This window comes from Oreochromis niloticus, unplaced genomic scaffold (genome assembly GCF_001858045.2).
Source record: "Oreochromis niloticus isolate F11D_XX unplaced genomic scaffold, O_niloticus_UMD_NMBU tig00002388_pilon, whole genome shotgun sequence".
NCBI classification, from domain to species: Eukaryota; Metazoa; Chordata; class Actinopteri; order Cichliformes; family Cichlidae; genus Oreochromis; species Oreochromis niloticus.
The window spans coordinates 81,179-90,140 of NW_020327634.1; the positions used below are offsets into that span (position 1 = coordinate 81,179).

Consider the following 8,962-nt stretch of genomic DNA (forward strand, 5'->3'; position numbering starts at 1 on the left):
TGATAAGGCCAAGGGCACAAAAGAGCTTAACCATTGATCCGTTAGGTTTCATAACGAGACGCGTGCAGTGTGGTATGATCAGTTTGTAACTTCCTCCCTCTTCCTTGGAATGCACAAAGGAGTGGGAGCACGACTTCTGTGGCAGAGCTGACATGACTGTGAACTGTGATGTTTGATGTGTGTTGGCTCTCCTGCGCGCAGTAATAAATAGCTTGATCACAGCTCTTTCTGTGTTGCAGACTTTATTTACAAAATTCCATGATACACCCCCCCCCACTGTGAACCTGAATTGAATATTCAGAAGACATTTGTTTAAATACTTCTAAAAATCTGAGCTGTTGGTGTGGTAATAATATTAGAGCTGGCAATCTTTCTTACTGAATCTCTACTCTGAGTCATGTTACCTGAGATTAATTCTATGTTTACCTGACAGCCTGGACACATGTGCTGTGTGAAGAATGTAAATCAAATCAGATCTTAACTGCTTACATTTAAGGAGCCTGTTCATATTTAATTGTAATATGAACCAATGATTTTCTGATTGCTGATTCTAAGAGAGTCTTTGTGGAAATCCTGTTTGGCTTTTTGTCATTTTAATTCTCTTTTCCGTTTGCCAGAACAGTTCTCCACAGTCACTGTCCACATGGGTCAGTGGGACCAAGCAGCACTCTGCTAATGTGGGACTCTGACCAGCAACATCCCTCAAAGACCCAGACAGCGTTTTCTATCTCCCAGCTGGAGTTTTTTTGTTTGTCTGTGACTGGAGAGTCAGACTTTTGTTGAGGCTGGAGGAACAGCCTCACACTTGCAGAGGTAAGTCAGTTTGCAGAGATCCCTCCCACCCTGGCTTTATGTGCTGGATTTCTTATCTGAAACAGTAATATTTCACTGACTGCTGCTTATATCACAGGTTAATACACTCTACTGATCCCTGATGGGAGAATCATCACCTCTGCCAACAAAGAAGCCTGGTGGATGTTTGTTTACAGTCTGATGATGCGACACCATGCTCTGCATCTTCAAAGTTTGTCTCTTGATTATTATTCATACACAGTAATGTGAAGCATGCTCATATCTAGTATAACTGGACCAACCTGGTGCTCTTCATTTATGGAGGCTGTTGAGTCTGAATGTTGGATGTTGTGTATCTCGTGTTCTCTGGGCTTTGTTGTCCTCAGTCTTTTTGCAGGATCAGAAAACAAAACCAGGAGGCCTGTAAATGTTTCTTCTCCAATTGGATGATGATAAGACTGTGACATGGGATGCCACCTTTAGTCTTGTGATGAAGCAAAGCTCAGGAAGAAGTGTGATTAAATGGTACCCACATGTGTGCTGCTGAGAAGGATGTACAGGGGCACCTGCAGCCAAATCCAAGCCTCCTCAGGTTAGTTGTAGTTGCAGAATGCTATAGGACTGAGACAGCTGAGGCATCAAATGTTTGATTAAACGGATGAAAAAGAGAAGTTTCTTCCCTATAATTATCACTTTTTAAAATCTTTAGCAACTTCAAGTCTGTCAGCGTGCTGAGGTCACAGGAACAAGAAAAGAAGCTTCAGAGTGTTGTTTACAGTTTTCTGTCATCATGATCTCCCCTGAAGTTTATCACTCTTATACAAGCAGTAAGTCCACAGTACTGTAATGAAGATTCAGACTTTGGTCACAGTTGCATAATATTTTAATAATATACAATTATTTTTTGTAATTCATATTTTTTCTGTTAATTAAAAATTTACTTTGCGAAATTTGTATTTGAGAATGCAGAATGTGACAATATATTTTTGTTCAATATTTAATTTCTTTCAGTTGCAATTGTTAAATGAAATATATACATATGTATATATATATATATGTGTGTGTGTGTATATATATATATATATATATATATATATATATATATGCTCAGAGATGGTGATGGTGTGGAGAGACGGTGGTGTTTCCTCAGAAGAACTAGCAGAGTCACCAAGGGCACGAGTCCATCTCACCACCTTGACTTGCTGACTGATGCTCGTCTGCACTGCACAGAGGAAATCAACTGACCGAGGTTTGTCCAGTGACGTGTTATGAAATGTATATTTGTTTTATGCTTACAGATTTGTTTTTCTTGACAGAGGCTCTGCAGAGGTTAGACAAAGCAGAGAAAATATGTGCTTTACATTTTACTGTGATTTACTGTGATATTTGTTGCCTGATGTTCAGCAGGAATGGAGAAATGGAATCAAAGGGAGAAGTTTTTGATGTTTTTGTAATGATGTAAGTAAATCTCCAGTTTCTGAGTGAGGGAGAGAGGAGTCATCATCCAGGTAAAGTGACGTGGATCAGTGGATACACTTGTCTTCGCTTTCAAAGGCGATACTCTTAGAGAGAGACGATCCGAGTCATCCTTAAATGTTAGTGCTTTCAAATACACAAACATTTTTAAAGGACAAAATCGAACATCCCACTTTGACTGTAATACAATTAAATCTTTGCATGTGTGTTTTCAAACTCTCAGATGGGCAGGATATCAGTCTTGGACTGTGTAACCTGCAGGAGCAGCATTGAATGACCACCACACATGAGCATGTTCCTGCAACATTCAGCAGCTTTGCTTTTGGTAAGTAGAGTTATTTAACTACAGTAATTATAAACACATGATATCCATTTCTAACGGCCTGGTTACTTCCTGTCAGTTATTTTAGAAACCATGTGGTCACCTGACCTAACACTGTTTCTTCTTCTTCCCCTTAATGTTGAAGTGTCAAATGTCCAACAGCTGGAGAGGAGACTAAACCAGTGTACTGGGATGTTTCATCAACACATGCCAGACGCTGTTCCTTCATGGTTTCATCACCAGAGACAGCCCCGCCCACCTCAGGACCTCGCCATTGATCATGATGATTATAATAATGACAGCGAGCAGAACTAAAACTGTAAAAATCCACGACCAGAATGTTTAGATGCTTTCTAATTATTAATGAATACTGAGAGCCTCTTTCTGTGTTTTGTCTGGTTTGTTTTGTTTTGTTTTTTACCTCATTTGTTACTAACAAAGTTCAACAAACTCACACAGTTTACATTCTGTATGTTTCCATCTTTACCAGCCACACTCTTAACCGCAATTAAGCAAATAATCCTTAGAAATCGTCGTTTTTCTCTTTTGTAATTGATGATAATTCAGTGAATATACTGCGCTGCTTCCTTTTATTGCGTCACACATTGCTTTAAGTTTTTCAGTGTCCAGCTATTTTTTACTGCTGTTTGAATTCTCTGAATGTTTGACCCTGTAGACGGTTTAATGGACTGCTTGTGGTGGCGTACTGTGTCGTTGGGGGCATATAGGAGCAAACATAGCAGTCTTTTCTGGGTGTGCTGTCATGTATATATCGATACCATACGTTGTTCATCCATGGGTGAATGTGGTCTTGTGTCATGTCACGAAGATGTGAGTTGTCATGTGTCCATCTTGTCTGCAGGTGGTGTTGTTCATCTTTTTTCTTTCGGGTGAGTGTTAATAAACTCACCAGGAGTGCAACATTAGCCACTAGGAGGACGAGTGTCTTCATGATGACCAGACACACCTGTGACCTCTGATGAGTAGACTGCCGGCAAGAAGAAGAGGGCGGGGTGTACCCGATCAGCCCTCCCTCCACCAATAGATCACCAGGAGTTAGGGGTGTCGGCGTCTAAACGTTTAGGTCAGGGGTCCCCAATCTCAGTCCACGAGGGCCGGTGTCCCTGCAGGTTTTAGATCTCACCCTGGGTCAACACACCTGAATCACATGATTAGCTCATTACCAGGCCTCTGGAGAACTTCAAGACATGTTGAGAAGGTAATTTATCCATTTAAATCAGCTGTGATGGATCAAGGACACATCTAAAACCTGCAGGGACACCGGCCCTCGTGGACTGAGATTGGGGACCCCTGGTTTAGGTTGTCACTCACTTTTTTGCAGTGGCTTTGATGAATCCAGGACGGTCTTTCTGCTATTTTGCAGGCAGTAGGTGTGGTGAGTAGCACTTGATAAGGTGAACTCCAATTTTCCTTTGGAGTACTTTGATCAGGATCCAATCACCTGGTTTCAACCTGCAAGACACTGGAGAGATGTCACTCGGCAGTTGGTTGTTTAGAACAATCTCTCTATTTTCAAGTAATTTAGTCATCCATTCGGCTAGTGTAGTTTCTCTTATTGACTTATCTATGGGCTCACTTGTGATTGGTAGTGGAAATGGTCTACCGTGAATAATTTCAAAAGGTGTGAGTTTCTGAGAACTTTGTGTCAGTCTCATCCACATTTTTACCAGGCCTATACACTCAGGCCATGGTCTCCCGGTTGTGCCGTTAGTTCTTTCCACTAGTCCGGCACTTTGTGGGTGGTGTCATATGTTGGAATGAAATGGTTGCACAGACGTTCTGCTACTGAGATGGCGTCTGCTTTTTTTACTGGATAGATTTCTGGCCATTTTGAGAATATGTCTATAATCACTAGAGCGTATTTTGAGCCTTGGCATTCATTTAGCTCAGTAAAATCCATGTGGATTGTATGAAAAGGATGAGGTGGTGTGCATTATGCGCATTATGTTTTTGGCAAATCATGCATGTTCTGACAAATTTCCGAAATTTTATCTACCACCCCTCCCTCCTGTTGACACATAATTGAAACCGTGTGTCAATAACGCTGCTGATTTGCGTAGGGACTTTGGTAGTATCGGTTTGCCATTACAAGTCATCAGATCATTTTCTAGCTGTGCTCCACATTCTAACCATCTCCTTTGTTCTGTAGTTGGTGCGGCTCTTCGTTCATTTATAAGCACATCAAGTGGTATTTGCATTGAGGTGTCAGACATTAATGTGTCTGTAGTTTGTTGTGCTGCTGCTAGACATGTTAAGAAGGTAATTTATCCATTTAAATCAGCTGTGATGGATCAAGGACACATCTAAAACCTGCAGGGACACCGGCCCTCATGGACTGGGATTGGGGACCCCTGACCTACACAGTTCCGCCCAAGGCTACTTTTGGACGCTGAACCGTCTACAAAGATATTAACGAAACCAGCCTGTGGGGTGCTGTAAATATCAGCGCGTGATACAGCATACAGCAGTGTGCGCCACCATCTTGCAAAGTAGGGAGAAGTGTGCTGGGGTTTAACTGTCCACACTTCTCAATTCTGATGCGTGACTGTGAAAGCAAAATGCCTACATAGGAAAGTTGTCTGGCATGTGTCAAACTGCATTGCTTACAGTTCATAGCTCACAGCTCTAAAACTAGGCATCAACAAATCATATGCCTAAACATTATGTGTCACTGTGATCCACGAGTATGATCACAAATTTGTTTTCCAAACTTACAAAACAAACAAACAAAAACCAAACAAATTGCCTATGGCATCAAGGCTTTGCGTTCATAATAATTGAGTATAAGCTGCTTTCTTCATTGCAAGTGTTTGTTGTCATTTACATCTTCTTAGAGTTTACCAATTTACAGGTTGTTATCCTTTCTATTATCGGTTTGAATACATTAGATAAGCTCTACTTTAATTTAACCTTTTGTTTATTCCACTTCATTCCTCTTTCCATGCTTTAAAATATTACAACTCTTGTGTACGCTTTTTAGCATCCTTTTCAGTATTTATTTCTGCTTGGAGGGTTTCTTATAATTTAGTCAATGCGGAGGGGCTACATTTTCCCTCCCATGTGGGACATTTAGTTTTTTAGGATTTCTTCATCTACATGCACTAATTTGTCCGGCGCCTGGACATTTTTTCTCTAACCACTGTTCGTCAGCAGTGAGTTTTGAAGCTTCGTTACCCATTATAATCCTTTACAAATACACAACTGCGGCACCTTCTCTGGCACGAGAATCGAGAGAGGTAGTTGACACGGCCTTCTACTTTCAAGCTATTCTTGAAAGCGGTGTCAGCTTTACGTGATGAAACACTTTTTTCTCTCTTTTCACCAGTACTTGGGTGGCCAACAGTAAACAAATTAGTGGAATAGTTCAGCCTCCTTATTGTGCTGTAAAATCAACTTATTCTACCAACAAAAATAAAACAACAACAATACCTTTATACGCGCGCTACCTTTACCCAATACGGGGGAGCTACCAGTCCCAGACGAGCTCTATTTTATTTTAAAATGCTACCAGCCCCTCTCGGGCGAGCCTACTTTACCCACTACGGGGGAGCTACCAGTCCCAGACGAGCTCTATTTTAGTTTAAAATGCTACCAGCCCCTCTCGGGCGAGCCTACTACGATTTTTCACAACGTGTTTCAGAGTGTCAATATTCACCTGGTTGCTGATTAATTGCTGGGTTGTCAGGTCCCCCTCATCGACCCCCACCGTTGTGGACCACTTTTAAGAACGCTGGCCAGAACCCGAATTCACGCTTCTGGTCTTTATCCTGTACCTGGACAGGAGCTGTCGACAGACTTCAGCGCGGGCTTCTCACGACGTCAGGACTCGATGAGGTTTTCCTGTGGGGTCACACAAAAGTGTTGTGTCCCATCTTGCTCGAAGGACCAAGAAATGTCAGGAGTTTTCCTGTATTGCAACTCAGGTCAGAATAAAGACACTCAGACAGGTTAGCGTGTACACGGGTGAGACTCATGGAGACTCGCACCCTGCAGTAGTTGTCAGCCTTTATTTATAGCATTCTCAGAGACATACAGGAAGAGATAAAATAGAACTGTGCTGCGTGCAGACTTCCTGTTGAGTCTGCACAGAGCGTAACTTCCCCATTTAAGCTGAATACTAAAAGAGCAAACACATCTAGATAATGAAATGTACTTTTAAGCATAACATAATAAAAATCCTAAAATCCTAAAATCCCTTAACAGCCACCAACCAGAAGGTTGGTCGTTTGATCCCAGTCTGCATGCCAAATACTATAGGGCAAATACAAACCCCATGTTACTAAGATACTAACTCTACAATTCATCCATCGGAGTCTGAATGTCTATGAATGATAGATAGAGCACTTAACAGCTTAGAAGAACTGCCTGTGTGAATTTTGTTTTCAATATTCACACGATGACAGCAACTTTGAAGGGAGCAGGAACAGTTCCCAGTGATAAGTGAAGAATAGACGATAGCAGATATGAGAGGAAGTAGGGATGGTGTCTAGCTGACAAGTAGAAGGTTTTAACTTACAGATGAGATTTGAAATATCAGCAACAGAGGGAAGTTGGAAAGCAGAAAAACAGTGTGATGTTGCAAAGGAAGTTGAATTGCAAAGGAAGAGCTACATGGAACATCACAAACCAGGTCTTGGTGTATTTTGTGAAATTTCTCAATGAAATATAACATTAGAGAAAAACAGAAGGAAATGAGTAAAGGTGTTCACATAAAAAATCTGGTAACGTGAAAGACAAGTTGAACAGTGAAAATAATATCTTGGTTGTATCTTCATTTGAACAGATAATGGTGGAGTAATAAGCAGATTTTGTTTGATTAATACATTCCTTATAATACAAAATATAATTTTTAAACATTTCCTTATGAATAGTAAGTTTTCTTATAGAGGCATTCAAGCCTTTGACTTTTTGCTTTCAGAAGCCTTAGTTCACCTGTAAACCAGGGTGCTGACTGAGAGAATGATACAGAGTTTAGAATACTGTTGAGACTAGAGTTATAATAGAAAACCAAGTGCTATTGGGTGAGCAGGTTATGAAAATGCAAATGACTAGAGAAAGCAAAAGAAAGGTTCTCAGGATTGATTTTCTTAATATTCTGAAAAGAAATGGTACGAGGGCTCTTGGTTATTGAAAAGGTAATTTTGCAATTGAAAGAAAGAAGCAAGTGATCAGAAATTAGCAGTTCATTAGCTTTGCAGTTGAAAGGAGTAAGTCAAGAGCAACAAACAAGGTCCAAAGTATGGCCTTTATATGACATACATTTTAGGACATCCTCAGGTCTCAGACAAAAAGCTGTCAGGTCTCAGGTCTCAGACAAAAAAATGTCAGGTTTCAGGAAAAAGCTGTCAGGTCTCAGACAAAACGCTGTCAGGTGTCAGGTCTCAGACAAAAAGTGTCCAGGTCTCAGAAGTCAGGTCTCAAAAGTCAGGTGTCAGGTCTCAGATGTCAGGTCTCAGAAGTCAGGTCTCAGGTCTCAGAAGTCAGGTCTCAGGTCTCAGATGTCATGATCCTGGGCCATGTTGGCCCAGCATTCTTGATTCTCTTGTATTTTTGGGTATGTTGTTCTGTATTTAGGCCATGGTTCCTGCCCTGTTACGTTGTTCCTTATGTGTTTTCCCCCTTGTGGCTCTTACCCCCTGTGTGCCCCTCTGTGTATCTGAGCCCTCGTCTCTCCTTGTGTTTTATTCCATGTTTTCCCCAGCCCGTTATGTCTGTGCTCTCCCCGTGCTCTCTCTCCTCCTGTCTGAACCTCTGTACTTCCTGTTTTACTTTGACAGTCTCCCGTCAGTGTTGCGTTTACTCCTGCCTTGTCTTGTTATGATTATCAGTGTCACCTGTGTTCCTCGTGTGCTCCCACTTCCCTCGTTAACCCTCTGTGTATTTAGGTCTGGGTCTCCCTCAGTTCTGTGTCGCGTTCTCCCTCATGGCTGTGTTTCCCTGTGTGTTAGTTATCCATGTCCCAGTTTAGTTTTGTTATATTTTTCGTGCTAGCCTGCAATAAAGCAGTGTTTTGAGTTCACTTTTGTCTCGGTGAGTTTTGCGTTTGGGTCCTTCTCCTGCCTGCACACAGCCGAATCATGACATCAGAAGTCAGATCTCAGGTGTCAGGTCTCAGAAGTCAGGTCTCAGGTCTCAGAAGTCAGGTCTCAGGTGTCAGGTCTCAAAAGTCAGCTCTCAGAAGTCAGGTGTCAGGTCTCAAAAGTCAGGTGTCAGGTCTCAGATGTCAGGTCTCAGAGGTCAGGTCTCAGGTGTAAGGTGCCAGTCTCAAAAGTCAGGTCTCAGGTCTCAGGTCTCAAAAGTTAGGTCTCAAAAGTCAGCTCTCAGAAGTCAGGTGTCAGGTCTCAAAAGTCA

General features: G+C 41.7%; 1 long non-coding RNA gene across 2 annotated transcripts; it reads left to right on the forward strand.

Annotated features, from left to right (window-relative positions):
• Positions 1-1,030: 1,030 nt before the first annotated feature.
• On the forward strand, positions 1,031-2,856 carry LOC100706446 (uncharacterized). Of its 2 annotated transcripts, none has more exons than XR_003217785.1 (5): positions 1,031-1,384; positions 1,906-2,041; positions 2,197-2,387; positions 2,492-2,593; positions 2,736-2,856. It is a non-coding gene; the product is annotated as an uncharacterized LOC100706446 (long non-coding RNA). The 2 variants fall into 2 exon arrangements; XR_003217784.1 differs by having other exon boundaries at positions 2,200-2,387.
• The last annotated feature ends 6,106 nt before the right edge of the window (positions 2,857-8,962 follow it).